Below are 21,713 nucleotides of genomic sequence, written 5' to 3'. Positions count from 1 at the left end.
ATCCATATGCAAGTTAATCTTTATCCACATGTTTATTAAATCCCTTCAAAAAAATGTAGCAGATTTGAGGCAAGACTTCCTTGGGTAAATCCATGCTGACTGAGTCCCATTAAACCATGTCTTTCGGTATGTTCTGTGATTTTGTTCTTTAGAATAGATTCTACTATTTTTCCTGGCAATGAAGTTGTTGTAAGTTTGACTTGTTTGTGGACCCCTGGTTGCTGTGTTGATGACTCCTCCCACGGGGAGGGGCCCCATGGGGAAAACACAGCAATAGGCTGACTCTCAGTAAAGACCACAGAGAGAAAAGAAGCTTTATTAAATAGCAGTTGGCAGGACCCGAGAAGCGGGCTAGGTTCCTCAGCCAGTGGAGTAGGTCTCTGATGATAGTTCAGTCCAGGCACTCAGTTGTATCAAGTGCAGAGAAGGTCTCACTAGATGCTGGAAGTGAAGGGTCCGGTAGTGGTCCATGGAGCAGGGTACGCTGAGAATCTATTCTGTGGTGAGACAAGGCACAGAGAAGTTACTCACAAAGGCTGGTAGCTGTTGAAGAGATGGCCTCCGTAGAACGGAGGTAGAGATGATGCAAGGCCCGGAGCGCCGGAGCCAGGATGTCCTTTGCAGGTTAGCCCAGGAGGAGGCAGGCGAGTGCAAGGCCCGGGGAGCGGGTACCTAGGATCCTGATGAGCTGGGAAACCTGGAGAGTAGATAGGAGCAAGCAAGACCCCCGAGGTGCGGGTGCCTTGAGCGTCCTTGCTGGAATAATAAAACCCCGGAGGGTAGATAGGAACGAATAAGGCTCCCAAGGAGCGGGTACCTAGAAAGCCCTAGTGTAGCCAGCATAACCCCGGAGGGTTTGTAGGAATGAGTATTCAGAGCGGAGTCTCTGAAGGAGTCGAAATTAGCTGGAGCGGAATCCTTGCTAACTCGTAGCTGGATTGGAGATCAGAGGCTAAGTACCTGGAGGTAGTGATGTCATGCGGTGGGGACATCCTCGAGGTTCCCACCATGACATATTCAAAACAGAGGGCGGCACACGCGCGTGCCCTAAGTGACCTCAGTGTAAGAATGGCGAATACAATCGCCCATGCCGGTCCGGGGACACCGGAGAGGTCGGCAAGGAGAGGCGGTGGAAGCCATCTTGCCCAGAGGAGAGGAAAGAGGAAGAAAAGAAGTGAGACAGAGAGGGCGCAGCCTTCTGCATCCAACGGGCGCAACAGAAGTCGGGCTCACCAACCTATAGTTTCCCAGATCATCCTGGCGTCCTTTTTAATATTGGGATTACACTGGACACTCTCCAATGTTCATGTACAAAAGACGATTTTAATGACAGATTACAAATTTTTAGTAATTGTTCTGAAATTTCATTTTAAATATAATGATTAAGAGTAAGAAAAGAAAGAAAAAATTTTAAAATTCTAACAAGTCAAGAAAAGGTAGATTTCACAAAGTACATCATCTCATCTCCCCCTCTCCTCCCTTATTCTGCCCAGTTTTCCTCTATTTCATTCCAGCCTCCCCCATTTTCCATGTATTTCAGCTTTTCTTCCTTTGCCCAATCCAAACTCTTACCTTCTCTCTCTTTCCATCCCCATTTCACTGTATCCTTCTTAACCCTCTCATCCCTCCCAGTTCTATTCCTTCTTCCATGTAACCCCAATATTTAAAAAAGGCTCCAGGGGAGATCCGGGTAACTATAGACCAGTGAGCCTGACTTCAGTGCCGGGAAAAATAGTGGAAACTATTCTCAAGATCAAAATCGTAGAGCATATAGAAAGATATGGTTTAATGGAACACAGTCAACATGGATTTACCCAAGGGAAGTCTTGCCTAACAAATCTGCTTCATTTTTTTTTGAAGGGGTTAATAAACATGTGGATAAAGGTGAACCAGTAGATGTAGTATATTTGGATTTTCAGAAGGCGTTTGACAAAGTCCCTCATGAGAGACTTCTAAGAAAACTAAAAAGTCATGGGATAGGAGGTGATGTCCTTTCGTGGATTACAAACTGGTTAAAAGACAGGAAACACAGAGTAGGATTAAATGGTCAATTTTCTCAGTGGAAAAGGGTAAACAGTGGAGTGCCTCAGGGATCTGTATTTCGACCGGTGCTTTTCAATATATATATATAAATGATCTGGAAAGGAATACGACGAGTGAGGTTATCAAATTTGCAGATGATACAAAATTATTCAGAGTAGTTAAATCACAAGTGGACCGTGATACATTACAAGAGGACCTTGCAAGACTGGAAGACTGGGCATCCAAATAGCAGATGAAATTTAATGTGGACAAGTGCAAGGTGTTGCATATAGGGAAAAATAACCATTGCTGTAGTTACACAATGTTAGGTTCCATATTAGGAGCTACCACCCAGGAAAAAGATCTAGGCATCATAGTGGATAATACTTTAAAAATGTAAGCTCAGTGTATTGCAGCAGTCAAAAAAAGCAAACAGAATGTTAGGAATTATTAGGAAGGGAATGGTTAATAAAACGGAAAATGTCATAATGCCTCTTTATCGTTCCATGGTGAGACCGCACCTTGAATGCTGTGTACATTTCTGGTCGCCGCATCTCAAAAAAGATATAGTTGCGATGGAGAAGGTACAGAGAAGGGCAACCAAAATGATAAAGGGGATGGAACAGCTCCCCTATGAGGAAAGGCTGAAGAGGTTAGGGCTGTTCAGCATGGAGAAGAGACGGCTGAGGGGGGATATGATAGAGGTCTTTAAGATCATGAGAGGTCTTGAATGAGTAGATATGAATCGGTTATTTACACTTTCGAATAATAGGACTAGGGGGCATTCCATGAAGTTAGCAAGTAGCACATTTAAGACTAATCGGAGAAAATTATTTTTCACTCAACACACAATAAAGCTCTGGAATTTGTTGCCAGAGGATGTGGTTGGTGCAGTTAGTGTAGCTGGGTTCAAAAAAGGTTTGGAGGAGAAGTCCATTAATGACTATTAATCAAGTTTACTTAGGGAATAGCCACTGCTATTAATTGCATCAGTAGCATGGGATCTTCTTAGTGTTTGGGTAATTGCCAAGATCTTGTGGCCTGGTTTGGCCTCTGTTGGAAACAGGATGCTGGGCTTGATGGACCCATGGTCTAACCCAGCATGGCAATTTCTTACGTTCTTATGTTCTTCATTTCTCCCTCCTTTCCCAGCCATCACTCTTTCACCTTCGCCTTCCCATTTTCTCTCTCATTAAAATCTGCTCCCCTTTATGCACTAAATTCCAACCAGTCCGAGCCTATAGAATTGTCAGGCTTTCAGTGGGGCACACCCTTATACTTGGCGGGATTTTAATATGACAGTAAACCCTTCCATGGGTAATTTAGTATGGAGGGAAATGCCTCCTAGCAGGCATAGAGCCAGTTTGTGAAGATTTGGGGCTATTGGATGGTTAGCAAACTCTATAACCAACTTTAAGAGACTATTCCATTTTTCCAGTCCACACAGTTCCTATTTCCATATTGATTTGATATTGGTAGATAAAATAAATGATTCCAGAAGTTATATCAGGGGTATCAAAACTATCACTTGGTCCGACCATGAGCCAGTGTGGCTTGAACTGTAATGTTCCCAGTTCCACACCTGAAACATTTTTTGATGACGACGACTATGAGACAACAGATGGAATCACTATGAAATTAGAGGATGTAATAACTCAAATTGACAATCTAAAGATTAACAAATCACAGGGACCAGATGATATTCACCCCAGAGTTCTGACGGAACTTAAAAATGAAATTGCAGACCTGTTTCTGTGATTTGCAATCTATCATTTAAAAAGCCACTTCAAAGCAGATTACATTCAGGTACAGTAGGTATTTCCCTGTCCCAGAAGGATCACAATCTGAGTTTGCACCAGGGGCAGTGGAGGGTAAAGTGACTTGCCCAAGGTGACAAGGAGTAGCAGTGGGTTTGATAGGGGAGCATCAACATAGGTTTTTGTAAAGGGAAGTCTTGCCTTACCAATTTACTAGATTTTTTTGTAGGTATAAATAAACATGCAAACCAAGGTGAGTATTTGGATTTTCAGAAGGCATTTGAAAAATCCCTCTGAGAGGCTACAGAAAATTGGAAGGACGTGGGATTGAGGCCTAAGAAGTCACTTCTCCCTTTTGTGGGATACCAAACAGTACAAACAGCCTATCAGTCTTCCTGAAAGCATTTGTCACCTTCAGGCACTTTATCATCATCCAGCACAATCCAGTAGGCGCAGACTATTTTTCTTGCCTTTGCATGCCTTCCTCCTGAAAAGCAAACAGAACCACTGCCTGTGTCAAATGGCAGCAAGACACCACCTTCAGAAGGAGGGCACTGGCTTAAACATGACAGAATGTGGGGATATTACCAAATAGAGCTCTCTGCATGAGAGGGCCTACAATTCCGAAATGCGTCTGGCAGAGCAGAAAGCTATCAAGAAGGTAACCTTTAATGGATGTTCTCTTCAAGGGCTCAAAGTCTGCTCATACCAAGGTTTTAAGAACCAGATATGGTCACATTAAGGAAAGAATGTCTGAAAGGCAGTTGTATCTGCTTCTACTTCTCCCCCTCAAAAAGCACACAACATCCGGGTACGTGGATGAGTGCTCTTAATGTGGTCCCTATAGCATGACATGACTGCCACGACATTGATCAAGCCCTTCTGTGAAAAAAAGTCTAGAATCCATAGCATATCTTCCTTCCATGGAGAAGTTCCATTTTCTCAACAGTCCTCCTCAAATAGCATCTAGACTAACAGAGATTAAGGAGGTTGAGTTCTTACAGGCCTTCAGCATCGTAGCCACTGTGCCTGCAAGTATCTTCTACTCACAGCTGTGCCCTTTCAACAGCCAGAACATATGCCAAAATGGAGATAGGTCTCCAATCGGGATCTGGCCCTGTCAAGGCCACCCCTGTTCTCTGGATCGCAGCAGAGGAGCTCCCACTAGCAGCCTTATTAGGTCTGCATACCAAGGCCTCTTTGGTCAGTCCGAAGCTACCAATATCACATTTGATATGTGATTTTCTATTCTATTACTCTGCATATCAGCAACTAAGGTGGGAATATGCACAGAAGTCTGTTCTTGGGCTAAAGGTGGATCCAGGCAATTATCCTCTTGGAACCTAATTCCTTGCAATGACTGACCTCCCAGGTTCGGCCTGTTCCTGCTGAGGAAAATCTACCTGTACATTCTCTCTTCCTGCAAAGTGTGTTGCTGCCAACTGCGATAGGTTCCTTTCTGCCCAGTTGAGTATCTGCGAAAGGGACAGGTTTTGCAGAAGAATTTTGGTGTGACGGCAAAGGGTTAATTTATTTCCTTCTGAGAGAGAAATACAGTTATAAAGATAGGATGCAGCTTTGTGCTTGCTTGAATTCACAGTAAAACTTGTGGTAGGCAGTCTTCCTTTTGCAGTTACCTAATATATGATAGGGACAGGTAGGCCCCATTTAGTGTACAAGTATGCTCAGAAGTTAGTACTGTCAAATGGTAAAGCATGTTGTAAAATGGCCACAGAGAGAAAGAACAACTTATACTCCACTATTATAGTAAAAGGTCAGCACATAGATTGCTTGGAAAGTACTGAATATTCTGCCAGAAAAGATAACAGAGACACAGTACTGCTTATATGCATGTACAATGCTGAAACCATAAAGAAGAAGTTATAGGATTCTGGGCAGTAAGGTAGCCCTCTCTTCACAGCCCACAGCCCCTCCCTTCTAGTCTGATTAGAAGTAACTTGGAAACATCAAGGTTGCACACAGAGAGATACAGACAAGACCTAATTAGCGAATAAGAATACCACTTTAGAGCCAGTTAGCAGTTAGGGAATTAAAAGATTGTGCTCAGTGAAATGCAGTGCCAAGCAGCTCTGTGTGATGAGAGAAAGAGCTGAAAGCTGGAAAACACCTGACATCTGCCACGATTTTGTTTATAGACACAGAATAAACTTGTATAGACCTTATGGATACAAGTGCACTTTTAGCTTTTGGGGTACACACATTCTTATCTATTTTGGTATTGGTTTAACACTAGTGTTTCTATCTGAATTACTATTTATTTTATTTATTTAAACTCTTTTCTATACCGTCGTTAAGCTAGAAGCCATCACAACGGTTAACAATAAGGCACTTAAAAATGTAGCTTTATTTTAACATCTAGACAGGTGCCTGTAAGGTACGGTACAAAGTTTCATAATAGCTATAAGATGCTAGGTGAGGTTGTGTGTTTAGGTTTATCAGGTCGGTTCAAAATTATTAATAATCTACATGTTATCTGTTACTGCTTAAAAGTAAAAAAGTGACACACACTCATAATGAGTAGGTGTGTTGTGTCAAAGCACAGACTCATCGCTTTCTGCAATTCTTTGGATTCTATTCTCCCTTCTCTTTGTGGTATGCTTGTTTAAATAGCCATGTTTTTAGGCTCTTTTTGAACAGTTTGATGTCTTTTTGCAGTCTGATTTCTGATGGCATGGTGTTCCATAATGTAGGCCCTGCTAATGATAGGGCTCTATCCCTTACTTGAGTTAGTCTTGCAGTTTTAACGGAGGGAATAGTTAGTAATGCCTTGTTTGCGGATCTCAGGTTCCTGTTGGGGACGTGTACTTTCAGTGCAGTGTTTAGCCATTCTGTTTTTTCGACATGGATTAATTTATGTATGGTACATAGTGATTTGTATTGTATTCTCTGTTCAATGGGTAGCCAGTGTAGTTCAATTAGGGTATCAGTGATATATGGTCCCTTCTATTTTTTCCAGTCAGAATTCTTGCCGCTGTGTTTTGCAGTATCTGGTGGTCTAATTGTTGTGTATGGTAAGCCTAGGAGTAGGGCATTACAATAATCAGTGCTTGCAAAGATTAATGCTTGTAGCACTGTACGGAAGTTGTTTGTAGTTAGCATGGGTTTTAATCTCCTAAGAGTAATAAGTTTGTTGTAACCTTCTCTTATTTTAAAGGATATATGTTGTTTTATATTCAGTTCATGTCAATCATCACTCCTAGGTTGCGTACTTTTTCAGCTAGTTCAATCTTTTGGTTGTTTTTGAGTGTAATAGGATTTTGGATAATTTCTAGATTTTTTCTTTCTAGATGAAGGAATTCTGTTTTCTCTATGTTAATAACTAACTCCATTTGGTTGAGAAGCTGTTTGATAATATCTAGATACATGTTGGCTAGGTCCAGAGTTTCTTCTATTGTGTTGTCAATGGGAAGGATTAATTGAATATCATCAGCGTATATGTAATGTGTTATGCCCAGTCCAGCTAATAGGTGGCATAGTGGCAGCATGTATATGTTAAATAGTGTGGCGGATAGGGCCGACCCTTGTGGGACTCCTGTTTGTAGTCCTATTTTATTTGACATTGTATCTTTGATCTGAACTTGGAAGTATCTGTTATTTAGGTATGATTTGAACCACTTATATGTATTGTTTGCTTAGTCCTATTTCTTCTAGTCTGTTTAGCAGTATTCCATGGTTTACTGTATCGAATGCAGCTGATAGGTCTAGCATTACCAGTATAAAATGTTTACCGCTGTCAAACCCTCTCATGATGTTGTCTGTTAGTGCCAGCAGGAGAGTTTCAGTGCTGTAGTTTTTTCGAAAACCGTGTTGTGACGGGTATAGGATATTGTTGGTTTCTAAGTGTTCTGCTAATTGGTTTTGTACAGTTTTTTCTATTAGTTTTGCTAGTAGAGGTAGGTTAGATACCGGCCTATAGTTGCTAAGAACAAGGGGATCACTGTTTTTTTTTCTTTAAAATCGGTTTTACTATTGCTCCTTTAAGCGTATCTGGCATGGTTCCTTCTGTTAAGGATAGATTAATTATATTGGTTAGAGTTGGAGAGACTGTGGAGGCTTTTTAAGTCTATGGTTGGTATTGTGTTTTGTGTATGTGGGGCTGGATTTAGCTTTTTTAGCGTTGACTCTACTTCTAGTTCCGAAATTTCATTAAAAGTTGTCCATTGTTTAACATCTCTTTTTTGCATTTTGATTGTTTGTGTTGATGATTTTGGAATCTTTGTTTTTAGGTTCATAATTTTGTCCTTGAAAAAATTAGCTATTATTTCATTACATCTATTTGCTGGTAGGTTTGGGGAAGATTCATTTTTGTCGTTTGTGAGATTTTTAACTATGGTGAATAAAGTTCTGGGGTTATTTGCGAATTTTTCAATTTTCCTACTGTAATATTGCTTTTTTGCGTTGAGGATTACTTGTTTATAGCAAGTGAGAAGTTGTCTGTATTTTGTCAGGTTTTCTGTTTTATCTATCTTCCATACTTTTTCTTTTTTTCTTTTGACTTCTTTTATCTTTTCTTTGTACCAAGGGTTAGTTTCTTTGGGGTCTTTGATGTTGATCAATTTAGTTGGGTTTATTTTGTTGGCTAAGGTTCTGGTTGTTTGTAACCATGTTGAGGTAGCAGAGCAGCAGTTTGTGTAATCTATGTCATTTAGTCTTACTTCTAAATTGTCTTTCAGGATGTCTATGTTTATGATTGCTTTTATTTTCATGACACTGATGCTGATTTTGTTACAATTCTGGGTGTCCAACAGAATGTGTTTCATTTAAGAGATGTGCAGAACTAGTGGCTCCATATGTAAAAGAGAATGTCTGGACAATATGGCTCTTACAAGTAGAGTAGAAAACACCAGAACCCACCATTTCAGAGTTGTCCTGAGACACGCAGTAGTTTTTTTATCATCATTTAGTTTGGCAATATTTCAGGAGAGTTAGGAAACAAAGAAAACCGTACAGTGCATGTCCAGACATAGGGATAAGACTAACTCACAGTGGGATGGGCAGGCTACTGCCGAGAGCTGAACAGAGAGAGAATTTAGAACAACAAACTCTGCAACAGTCCAGACTTCCCGGCGCCATCCAATCTTTCCAAAGAAATCTGCTTGCTGGCCACCATCTACGGAGTTGGGGAAGACATACTTTTTGGAAAGTGGCAGCTTTTGCTAGGCCTTTGTATATAATTATCCATTAGCTGGGGAAGATTATTTACCTTGCCCATTGTGCTGATATAAACCTGTTATGTTTGTTATTGTTTGTTTGTACATATATTATACAGAAAAATATGGCCTTTCATATTTTCACATAAGCCAAAGGCAGACATTATATTCTTGGTGTGTGTGTGTGATCCAGACTTCAAGAAAAAAAAAAAACAAACATCCTTCCACCCACCACATTATGCCACTCTCTACCTCCAATAGACTGGGCTGTGAGTGTCTCCTTGTTTGTTCCCGCACGCCAATGCCACACAGTTTTCTGAAAAAAAAAAAAGACTGCCTTCCCCTTTATCCATGTCTGGGTGGTCTGCCATGCTGGACTGATGGCCTTTAACTGCAACTTGTTTAATTGACCATAGAGCTTCCTCCTTCCCCAGATCATTTGGGCCAGAAGGCCTTGGTAATGTGCTCCCTACCCTACCGAGCTGGCCTTTGAGGTTAGCAGCATCCAATCAGGTGGCTATAGGCCCATCCCCTTTGCAAGGTTACGTGAAAGCAGCCTGGAAATCCAGAAGTGACAGCTGTAGTTGCGGGAAGAGGGAACCTAGCAGGGTTGTGAACGGGTGCATATGAGCCCTAGCCCATGAGGCTATGCCTATGGTGGTTGCCATTAGCCTCAGGAACTGGCAACAGTCCAATAGCTTGAGAGAACCTTTGTGCAGCTCGGCAAGTTAGCCGAAAAGCAGCGTTTGTGCAACTTGGCTAGTTAACCGAATAAAACTAGCTGGCTAACTTAGCCTGTATATTCAATGGTGCAGGTGCTCCCCTAACTTACGGGCCGATACAGTAAGGACGCGTAAGAAAGAATGTGGCAGTGCCGGGCGCACCCTCGTTTGCCACGCGCATATTTTGGTTCACATACCTCTCGATTCAGTATTCAAATTAGACGCAAATCCAAGTGGCATCCAAAGCGCGTCAATGAAGCGGTAGGCGTGCGCAATCCATCTTACTGTATACAGCGGTATACAGTGCCTATACAGTATCCAGGGTGCGCTGGAACCTGTCATTTGAATGTCATTTGAAATGTCATTCCACCAGGTAAGTGGATGGTTCTTTCCTACAGACCCCGCTGCCTTGAGCGCCCGGCTGGACGTCCAAGCCGGACGTCCGAGGTCGCGGCTTGGACGTCCAGCTGGGCACTCAAGGCAGCGGGAAGGTCCATGAATATCTGGGTGGGTCCCGCTCTCCCTGCACGGAGTCACCTGGTAGGGGAGCTGGAACTTGTGCAGCGTGGCCAATCCTCGGGTCGGGATAGGGGGCGGCGGCGGCTGCTCCGGCCGGGGCGGCGACTTGTGCCGGCACTTGTCCCCGAAGTCGGGCGGGACGGGCTCCTCCGGCAACCCGGAGCCCAGCAGGGAGGCGCAGGGCGAGGACAGCGGCGGCTCCGGGTACGCGCACAGGGAGCCTCTGGAGCTGCGGGAGCTGTGGCTGGAGATGCTGGAGCACGGGCTCAGCACGCAGGGGTTGCCGGACGTCAGAGGTCGCGGCTTGGATGTCCAGACGGGTGCTCAAGGCAGCAGGAAGGTCCATGAACAGACGTCCAAGGTCGCGGCTTGAACGTACAGTCGGGCGCTCAAGACAGCGGGAAGCTGACTGAACACCACAATAACGCCAGGGTCAGGGTAGGCGGTAAATTTGCAGGTTAAAGATGCAGCAAATAAGCTGGTTTAAAAGGCGATAATCTGGGCACACGTTACTGTATCGGAGGGAATAGCTAAGTCGATCATTACATATATAACATATCATATACATGCGGCGGGCAGAGACGGATACGCATCCATTTCGGCAAGCTGTAAGGAAGCATAAAACTAGATACTGAATCGCGGGTTCGCCTTACGTGTCCAAATTGGGTTAGAAACAGGGTAACTGCGGCCGCGCTTTACTGTAACGGCCCATTAGTTATTCCTACCAACATCTCTTTATTTTCTCTTAACTATGCCCCAAATTTTTCTGCAGTGTTTATTCACTTCTATGTATAGCATGAGGGCATTGTTGTTTTTAGTTTTTATTTGTTTTGTTTTTGTCTTGTCTTGTTTTAATTATGTATGTTTTACTGATGCCCACTCCAAATTTTTTGGAAGGACAGGTAACAAAACCCTTTTAAATAAATAAAATTACCTGACTAGAATTTAGCCAGATAAGTGCCTGAATATTCATTTAGCAGGATAATTTCCAAGTTATCCATCTAAATGCTTCTGAATATGCACATCCTAGTGTGCAAAACAGCTTCACCTGCTTTAATAACTTAGTAGCCCTCTTAGGGACTGCGAAGGCTCGAAGTTGCTCTTTGGATATTTTACCACCCAACCCAGCCTTTCCCGTAGCTGGGCCACCATGGCCAAATCCTGATGGCTCTCTTGGGAAGTCTCTGCACTGCTAAACCAATGATCCAAACAGGGCTGTGCTATTATCCCCTGCTTGTGTAGGGCCACCACTACTATCTCCAGGACCTTGATGAAGGTTCCAAAGGCAGGGCTTGAAACTGAAAGTAATGACCTGAAACCCAAAAACAAAAAAAGGTCTTATCAGAATACAGAGGTAGACCTCTGCCAGACTCTTCTCTTCTTATTACCACCATGACCAAGCAGAAGGTCTCCATTCTGAAATGGGGCACCCTCTAATACCTGTCAACCACTTTTAAGTCTACAACAGGTCAAAAGGTATCAACCTTCCTTGGCCCTATAAAGTAAATTGAATATGCTTTTTACCCCCTCTCCGAGGGCAGGACTGGAACTATTGCTTCGAAGTCCTGGAGCCTTTGCAGGCTCACTTCTACTGCTCACTCTTTAATTTGAGACATGCAAAGGGGAATCAAAAACACATTTGTACTAGGGTGACACCCTCAGGTGCGTTCCCCCTTAACATTCTATCCAGAACCCATTGATCCACTGTAATGTGGGTCACCGTGCATAATGCTAAAGTTATATCAGTGGACAGGCCCATCAGATATCATTGGGAAGGGCGACTGTCAACTATGGCTTCGGCAGATTTGTCCTTGGACTCTTGATCCCACGAAAGAACTGGAATTTCCCTCCAGACATGTGTGAGGCTGCCAAACCTGATACTTTGTGTTGATACTTGAACTGCTGGTTACCTCTGGTAACCTTTGTGTCCTGGTTTCACCCAAGACCTTTACCAACTTCTCCAAGTCTTCTCCAAATAGTACTCCCTAAAGGGAAGCTTACATAGGTGTGGCTTACATAGGTGTGACACCCAATTACAGTGTCACAATAGTCTTCTACTTGCCACCTGCGAGGGAGTGTATAGGAAACTCCCTTGGTCTACCTTAAAGAACCAGGCACAGCTACCCTGCCTGGTCCTCCTTAAGATAGAGAGCTGCAGGGAATCCTGGGTAAAGAGAGGAGCCCTCCCGCAGAGGATAAGACCTCAGGCCCTAGAAGGATTAGACAGACCCCAGGGAGCATGGAGAGAATTCCCATATGCTAAGAATTGTCATGTCTGAAGACTAACTGTTTCCTGAAGCTAAGGTGAGTTGTACTACTATTTGAGACTTCAATTAAGCTGGGTTGTTGCTTGTTGCTATTATTATAAAAGATTGTGTATTATCTGCACTCTCCTGAGATTAAGGTGAACTGCTGCACTGTTCGCTTTTGTTTACATTTCTTATCCTGAAGTATCCGAAGGGAAGGCCGGTGGACATTTTGTTTAAATTCACTATAAATAAAGAGCACTGAAGCACAGCCGGAGTCTACTGGTGGTTTCCTCTGGCTGTACCCACGCCATTGACCGCTCAAGCTACTACACCACCCCAGAGGCGATTGACCTTGAAGATACAATGTATAACCTGGTTAAGTTTACCTGCTAAAAAGGCCACTGCCGACTCCAAGCATGCCATTTCTTAACTCTCTACCAACTGCTGGATCAGGCATAAGGCTGCTCGAGCCTCGTAACCCCCACAAATGGAGGCTTGGCTCTCTACGGCTCCTGTGGAGAAGGCCTGCTTTAGGACTGCTTCTATTTTCCTGTCCTGAGGGTCCTTTAAATCTGTACCCCTTTCTACAGTGATGGTAGTTTAATGGACACTGCTGATACCAGTATGTCCACCTTATCCTTTTCTTCAGCAAGGAGAGGGTACAATTTCCCCCATCAACCTGCCTCCTTTGAGCCCCATCTTCTAGAGGGAAGGGTATTCTTCTGAATCAACTAGCTTTAACCAGGTACTGGATGATAATAAAAAATCCTTTTGTAAAAAAAAAAAAAAAAAAAGATAACTTCAAAACTTTTCTTAATACACATCAATAATATCCAGGTCTTCTCCTCTGCTGTTTTCTGGATGCAAAGGCAAGTAAAACCCCAAAATACATCTCTTCAAGAGTGGAAAGAGTGCCTCTAAAGAGGTTAGGACTTTTCAGCTTGGAGAAGAGACGGCTGAGGGGGGATATGATAGAGGTGTTTAAAATCATGAGAGGTCTAGAACGGGTAGATGTGAATCGGTTATTTACTCTTTCGGATAATAGAAAGACTAGGGGGCACTCCATGAAGTTAGCATGTGGCACATTTAAAACTAATTGGAGAAAGTTCCTTTTTACTCAACGCACAATTAAACTCTGGAATTTGTTGCCAAAGGATGTGGTTAGTGCAGTTAGTATAGCTGTGTTTAAAAAAGGATTGGATAAGTTCTTGGAGATGAAGTCCACTACCTGCTATTAATTAAGTTGACTTAAAAAATAGCCACTGCTATTACTAGCAACGGTAACATGGAATAGACTTAGTTTTTGGGTTCTTGCCAGGTTCTTATGGCCTGGATTGGCCACTATTGGAAACAGGATGCTGGGCTTGATGGACCCTTGGTCTGACTCAGTATGGCATGTTCTTATGTTCTCTCTTTCAGTAATTGATCAAAGTCCAAAAATATCCAAAAACTCTGCAGTCCTCAAATTCCTCTCTCTTCAGACCACCTCACTCTTCAACAACTCTTGGGTCTGTCCATTGTGAAGCAGCAAAGATCCTCTAGTCAGTCCTCTTAAGAGATAAAGACCCTCTAACTTGGTCAGTCCACCAGGTAGCAGAATGAGTCCTCTTAATCAATCCTTTGGGCTAGACAAAAGACCATCACTTTGCAGTATCTCCTAGCCCTCTGACTCTGAGCATGCTCAAAGGGCAATTTATACCCCTGAGACACATCCCACAAAAAGGTGAGATAAAAATAGGGTAAGGACTCCAAAAATGCAAAACCCTTAGATACTGAAATAGGGCAAAAATGTTAGATGATGCTATATGTACAAAAAAAAAAATTCTTGTGACTTCAATAAAAATATGAAGTATACCAGAATATGTAACAATTGAACAATGCCTTGGACATATAATGAGCCAGGTGTACTTGCAAATGTGTTAAATTTTGTAGCTATGAGAAAATGCTCAATATAATGAGCCCTATAAATAGAATTGCAAGTAGGTATAAAAGTGTGTTCTGAACACTGTTTCACACACTTTTATGGTACACCACACCTCTGAATCTTTGACATAGCTATATACTGAGGCCTCAATGTTAAGACATGATTAAAAAACATGCACTGAACTTCAGCACATTTTCTTTACTCAAAACTAAAAAATAGAGCTCTCAATACAGTAAGCTAATGGAGCAATACACATAAAAATATGCTTAGCATGCTCAAAACATGGTTTATGCACATTGATGCACACAGAAAGTCTTAGGTCACAAATTTCTTATGTCACAAAGTCTATCACAAATTTTTTTTTTGCCTGTACATAAGTTAAAGAAGATTAATGTACTTAAGTTAAAGAATATTAATATTTATGCATAGAATATAAAGAATATTGTATTACCTTCCTTTCCTAATTATAATTTCACCCCCCCCCCCTGTTTATTGATCTTCCCACTCCCCAGTTTCATAATCAGTTCTACTGTAAAGTCTCTGTGGCTGCATTTTTGTTTAATGGTAACCGATGTGATGTTATGAATGTCGGTATATAAAAATGTTAAATTAAAAAATTAAAAAATATGTTAGTTTCAAAGCAAATAATACTCCTGTGACTTTTACATTGTTTTACATATTCAGGCCCCGATGTAATAAGATGTGCTTGGCTGTGCACACATTTTGTGTGTACTTTACTTTCAGTTTAAAGAGGACTTCAGAGCAATAAATATGCACAAAAATGAGCGCTCTTCCACATTAACTAAAACAATAGCTATTACTTTTCAATGAAGAGAGATATGTAAACTTAACTCATGTTTATTTAATACTGGAAATTTAACTCCTGATCAGAGGTGGAGTAAAGCTTTTGGAACTAGTGGTAGTCCACGGGGTTGAACCTTGAGTTCTTGGTGGGGGGGGGGGGGGGGGCAGAACTCAGGATTTATACATATAAAACATGAATCTGGTGCCTAAAATTCAGAAGAATAAAATCTACAATTAAAAGAAGCAAAAACTAATTTAAAAACTAAACTACAGTAGACAAAAAAAAGTGAAATAAGAAGCCAAAAATAAATAAATAAAGCAACAACAAATAAAACAAAAAAGCAAGAAAAAAAACCAGTAAGGAAATGCTTTTTCTTGATTCCTAAACATTTGACAGGGACCCAACTTCTCTAAATGTATTTCCACCCGACTATAAAATCTACCCAAAGACAATATGCATGATCTTTTGAGATCATATAGCTTTTTTCTTTTAATGTAATAAGACTCAAGGAAGGAGATACATTTTGAAACTGTGCTACAGACTAGATAAACAGTAGGCATCTTTAGGTATAATCAAAAGGTAAATCAATTACCCTAAATTAGCAGAAGCCTAGTCATTGGTGGTGTACTATTCAGAAGTAGAATGAATAGTGGGAAGTGTTTAAAAGTAATACTATATTGGAACTTTAGCCTTCTCACATCAGAAGAAGAGACCTATGTCAGTCTGGATACCTAAACTATATCAAAAAAGGACATAAGCCAAATTGAGGGCACCCAGGTGACACTACTTCCAAGATTTTTTCAGCCCTGCTTATGTTGGTGCACTAAAAAAATATTACAGCTTAGAAAGACAAAAACATGTAGAAATCGCACAGGTTTGCATGATTTATGTTCTTAAAAGTTGTGCACACAAAACTCCTTATTTTCTGTTGTATAGGTGCTAAAAGAAATGAAGTATTTGTAACCAGCTATTGTTTGGATCAGGATGCTTACATGATACACTGAAAAATGGAGTCATCCAGGTAGATGGTTCCATTCAGGTTTTTATGCAGAGTTATTGTAGTTCTATTTATTTTGGAGGAAGCCAGATTTTTTGTAAGTTATGGGAAATGTTATGCTCATTTATCCAGAGTGATAGGTTTATTTTCTTCCCTCTGTGTCCTCTACCTGAACTGAACAGCAAAACAGATCATATAGGCAATCAAGGTTGGACGGCTGGCAGCTAGAATATTTCATTAGCTACAGCAGCGTAGATAGGAACAATGCAAACTGGATGAAACAATTGATCCATTACCTGTATTGATTTTTTGTACTTAAATAAAATGATCAGAATGTCAAACAATCTGACTGGTTTAAGCACAGGCCATCAACTCCTTAGAACAGGGTTTCCCCAGTGTGACCCCCATTTTAGCACTTGAAAATTCATATGACCCCAGATGATTACCAAAACAAATTAGAAGTGGGGTGGTCCTCCTCCAACTATCACTCCACTCAGACCCTCCCCAACCTCCAGCTGATCCCCTCTCTCAACCTCTACCATCTTCAGCTGATATTCTCTCAACCATCATCCCTTCCACAGGACCTCCTCTCTCAACTGCCTCCCCCTTCACAGGATCCCTTTCTCACTTCCCCAGCCAGCCCTTTTCACAAACCCATAGTTAATCCACTCTCACCCTCAAGCTCTTCTTATAACCCCCAACTGATCTTCTGATGTTTTCCATCCTCTCTCCCTCACTTCCAAGCCTCACCTCTTTCCTTCCAACCCATTTTTCATATCCCACTAGCTGATCCCCATAATCCCCACCAGCTCCTCTCTTACAACCCCTAATCAAAATTCTGTCATTCCTCCTCTTTCACCATCCACAGCCAATCCCTCTCCACCTGATCCAAACCTCAGACAACTCTTACATCTGAGCTTTACTTTCAAACAGCCCCTCCAAAAATCAGCCTGGCCAAGGTCAGTGGAAACATTTTACTTTGGGCCTCAAGCCAAAGATGGATTTTAATTGGTGGGAAGAGAAGGTAGGTTGATGACTGGGGCAACATTTTTGTTTTCAGTAGATTTAGTGGTGGGTGAGACAAGAGGAACAGGGGCAATCTCCACCAGCCCACACATTCTGAGCTCTCTCCTCCTTTCATGGTTGGTTCCGAGCCAGACAATGATCTGCAAGTGGTAGCAGCATTAGTAATAATCAGCATGGAGCACTGGATCCAGTGCACACTCACAGACCCTGCAATGGCCCTGATCCCTCCTTGCGCAGAGCTTTCTGTTACTAGAAAGTGCAGAGCCAGTAAGTGTATGCTGGATCACAGGCCTCACAGTGACTTCCATTACTATGTTGCTGCTGCTAGTGGCCTGAAGAGCAATTCCATTTGTGACATTTGTAACCCCATCTGGGGTCCTGACTCACAGTTTGGGAAGCCCTACCCTAGAAACGCCCTGTTACACAACATAAAATGTTTGCTTGTGTTCTCCACTTCCTATCAAAATAAAAATAAAAAATAACCACTGGAGGTCTCAAATCTAAATTATAGTATATAATAATGAAAAACATTTACTTTCCATGCTCATAGGTACAATACTTGCTTTTCTTGATCTCTCAACAGTAACAAATAAATCTCAATAAGTTGTGATATCTTTTACTGAACATGAGGACAGTCCAAAGGTGCAATAATACATGAGCTTTTAATACCACAAAGGTCCCTAATTCATCTAGGACTGCAAAGCTAAAAGATGGCAGCATTTTGAGAGCATTAGAGTTCAAATTTCCACAATAGCAGCCATCACAAACTTAGTCACTGGATGAGTTAGAAGATAACCCAATTTACGCCCTTTCCCCTACCGTACCACAACTTCAACTGGCAGAAGTGTGATAACTTCGTACCAGAGTATTACTGCCAGAAATTTCACAATGAGCACTTCTCAAAAATTAAAAGCGGATGGGGTTGTCGCAGGGACTGTGAGCATATACTAATTCACACTCAGTGCAAAACTCTGGCAGTAATACTCTGGAAAGAACTTCCCCACGTATCTTCATCTGATAATGATCATCTCTGGTAGGGTGAGAGCGCCTGCAACTGCAATTCTTGAATACTATATACATTCATGAATGGTACTCTTGGGAGGTAGCTACCATAAGGTTTCATGAAACCAGTATTCTGGTTCAGTCTTAGATTGGGAATTTTTTAACATTGTGTTGATGAACACTTTATTTCAAAAACAATTTCCATCCATTTCTCTTTTCATCCAATTGGTCTGATTTTCAAAAGCATTTACTTGCTTAAAACTGGGTTTTACATGTGTAAATGCACTTTCTTGGGCTTTTGAAAATTCCTACAATATATGTCATTGAATTAATAGGTTTTATCTGTATTACGTGCACTTTAGCCAGGCATGGCTTTTGAAAATTGCTGATAGTATGTTACCTATACATGCATAGCTCCTTTGAAAATTCATCTATAAGCGTGTAACTTTACAAATTACAGATGTACGTCAGAAAAGACACAGATGGAAATTGGCCAAGACAAGGGTGTTTTCCCCACACCTTCTATAAAGAACACATGAAAAAAAAAAAAAAAAAGTAACACTTTCAACCCGATTTCCTATTAGACAGCGTTGACAGCTTTGGGCGATAGTTTCTATCTGTAAAGCTATTCAGACATGCTAATAAATAAGTACTATGCTGAAAGGATTGTCGCTGCTATCCCAGTGATATTTTCTCATGAACACCACTCAATCTGAGTTGCAGCATCCCATCAGACCCGCTCCTTTATATCATGGCCAGAGACATTCGGAGCAACGTAGAACAGAATTGCCGATACCTATACCCCTATGGCTCTATAGAGGTGGGTGTGGCAGAACACCAAAACACCGCAACTCAGGCCAAGTAGTGAGAAAGTGCTGCCAGCACAGCCCTTGCTTGGCAAGAAACATTAACCCACCGCCCCTCCAGCCGCTCTCACATCCATGGAAAGAATTTCTTCACCAAATCCTTCCATGAGCTCTCCAGCGCCTACCTGTTTAAGAGGTAACTCTGGCTTAATACTGTGACGTCATCAACTTCAGCCTATCCCCCCTCAGGACATCCGAGGGTTCAGCTTATAAACACAACCAATGGTGGAATGAAAGACCAACATGTTACCTATTAACGCAAAGTTAGAGTCTCCCGCGATAACGCCACAGTTATATTAAAAAAATGTATGTACACATTTATTATTAAAAGAAAATCCCTCCAAGAACCTTCCTCTATTACAAGACCACTACAGGCACTTACAATAGAGCGCAGTTCACGTCCTCCCACAGCTACCAACAGAAGCCCCGGATGCAGGAAATGACGTAAGAGTTCGCCTCCCGTCGACGTTGCTCAGCGACGCTGTTTAGGGTTTACAACGGTGGCTAAACTCTGGGAAGTGGTCCTAGTACTGCCGGAGCAAGGCGGAAGATACAAAATGCTTCCATTTTTGTCATCAGTGGGGCCAAAAGACTTTTCATCAGTATGTGTTAAATGAGGGTGGTTTATGCTAGGGGAGACTTCACCAGTAAATGCTATGAAACGAGGGCGGTATATACTAGGGGTAGACCTTTCCCCAGTATGTATTTAAAAAACATATAAGGTGCATACAGGCGGACACGGTTCCCCAGTATGTATTAAAAAACGTACGGTGTATACAGGCGGAGACTTTAAACTAGTATGTGTTAAAAAGAAAAAGGAGGGCCGTGTATACCAGCGGGAATGTGTGCTTATATAACTTTGTAGTTCGCGAGGTGGTGACCTCAACCAAGCCGCCTAGGTAGGTGGGTCAGGAGGTCCATTATTGGCCGGCGTTATAGTCCAAAAGCGCTGCTCATTGCATAGAAATGCTCTCCTGTTTTTTTGCATTTAAAGTTTGGACTAAACATCAGTACTAATTGGAAGGATCTTTCAAAATATCAACTCGCATTTCTATTCGATATTGCTTTCGCTGTGGATCTCTTTTTTTTAAGTCTCCTGTTTTTTTATTTTTATAATTGATTTCTTTCTATACACTTTGGAATAAAAGATGCTTTATTGTAGCCGTTTAAAAATCTCATTCCACTGTTCAGTAGTTTATGGCTTTATGGGGCAAAATAATGTTCTTTATTTATTGTCAAACAAACTTGATATTCTTCCTAATCCCATATTAGTTCCAAAAAAGTTAACAAAAAAACTGCAAATAGCAAATGTAACTGCATAAATACAGAGCCAAATTAAAATCTCAACACATCCCCCCACACTACAAGATAATCATAGCTCACCCCTCAAAAAAACCCATCTGCAGTTCCCTTAGCTTCTTAATGGTCAAAGTTATTTAAATAAGCAGAGCTTTCCAAAAGTTTTAGCACTATTATTTATTTATTTTTATTTTTTATTTATTTATTGTTTTTGTTATACCGAGTTTCATGACAGGCATCACATCAACCCGGTTTACAATTAACAAAGTGTGTAAAACATAACATAACGTAAAACAATGTTCTCAAAAAGAACCTTGAACTTTAAATATCGTGAATCAGATATAGGAATTGAGAAAGTTACAATAAATCAGGGAAATCAACTTGGAGCTGGAAAAGGGGAGAGATTGCACAGAGCAATATTAACATTTCAGTCTATTAATGTAATAGAGATATTACATAATATATTACATAATAATATTTCTTCAGATGTTTGAAATAAAAATCAAAACAAGAAATATAGCCCTTAATTTTAGTTGAATAAAGTAGTGTGAACACGATTAGGCCATTTGGACATGTAGAAATAAAGGTCAAACAGATTGTAAATGACAGTATTTTAGGGTTCTTTACAGTGTACCCCTCTGAGTGGCTCTGTCCCCACCGATGTCTGCTCTAGCCCCAAGTGCTTCAAAAGATGCTGTCACTGCCAAGGGAGTGAAACAAACTGGACAGATTAACAGGAGCAGGGGCTGAATTGAAGCCCATGCGGCCTACCAGAGCATTTCCCCCTGCTATTTTCTTCAGCCTACCACAAAGAGTTGAATAAATCTAGAGATGTTTCTGCCCACTAGTTTTCACATTGGACTATGGCATGGGGATACACTTGGGGCTGTATGTCTCTGAGGTGCATGGAGTGGAGTTATTGCATCCTGTGACCGACTCCTCTTCTCTTGCTTTTTGGGAAGAGTTCCTGCTGCAGATTGCATAAATCTTTGTAAACAGCTTGCCTGCAAATAGTTAAGCTAAAATAGTATGCTGTTTTCTTGTTATGGAATGTTATTCCTGGTTGATATTACTAAATTATTCCAACTGGATCTGGAAGTGACACAGATTGCTAATCAGGCAAAATACAAAGAAAACATCAAAACTCTACAATATGCCCAACATACAAAATCTTTTATATCCACTGACTAGTAAAGAAGACAGCACTGAAGTCCCAAAAAAGGTTTCTTCTGTCTAATGCAAAACCTGTGGTTCTGTACCCAGCCTTAAAAAAAAAAAAAAAAAACTAAAGGAGAAGATCATTCTACCTCCCAGGGGGACCACAAACAGCTGAAGAGTGAAATTGGAAGAGATT

General features: G+C 41.4%; 1 protein-coding gene across 7 annotated transcripts in view; it reads right to left on the bottom strand.

The window, feature by feature from the left end:
- PNPLA8 (patatin like phospholipase domain containing 8) overlaps window positions 1-21,713 on the bottom strand; it is a 273,297-nt gene that overhangs the window by 212,030 nt on the left and 39,554 nt on the right. For 2 of the 7 annotated variants that reach the window (XM_029615020.1, XM_029615019.1), the window contains exon 1: window positions 19,443-19,594. The exons of 1 other annotated variant lie outside the window; for it this stretch is intronic. The gene's annotated coding sequence lies outside the window, so the exon portion shown is untranslated. Of the gene's footprint in view, window positions 1-19,110; window positions 19,162-19,185; window positions 19,386-19,442; window positions 19,598-21,713 lie in introns of those variants that run through there. 4 more of the 7 variants (XR_003858530.1, XM_029615015.1, XM_029615016.1 and 1 more) reach the window with 4 other exon arrangements.

This window comes from Rhinatrema bivittatum, chromosome 9 (assembly GCF_901001135.1).
Source record: "Rhinatrema bivittatum chromosome 9, aRhiBiv1.1, whole genome shotgun sequence".
Lineage (NCBI taxonomy): Eukaryota > Metazoa > Chordata > Amphibia > Gymnophiona > Rhinatrematidae > Rhinatrema > Rhinatrema bivittatum.
This window is presented reverse-complemented; position numbering and strand designations above follow the sequence as displayed.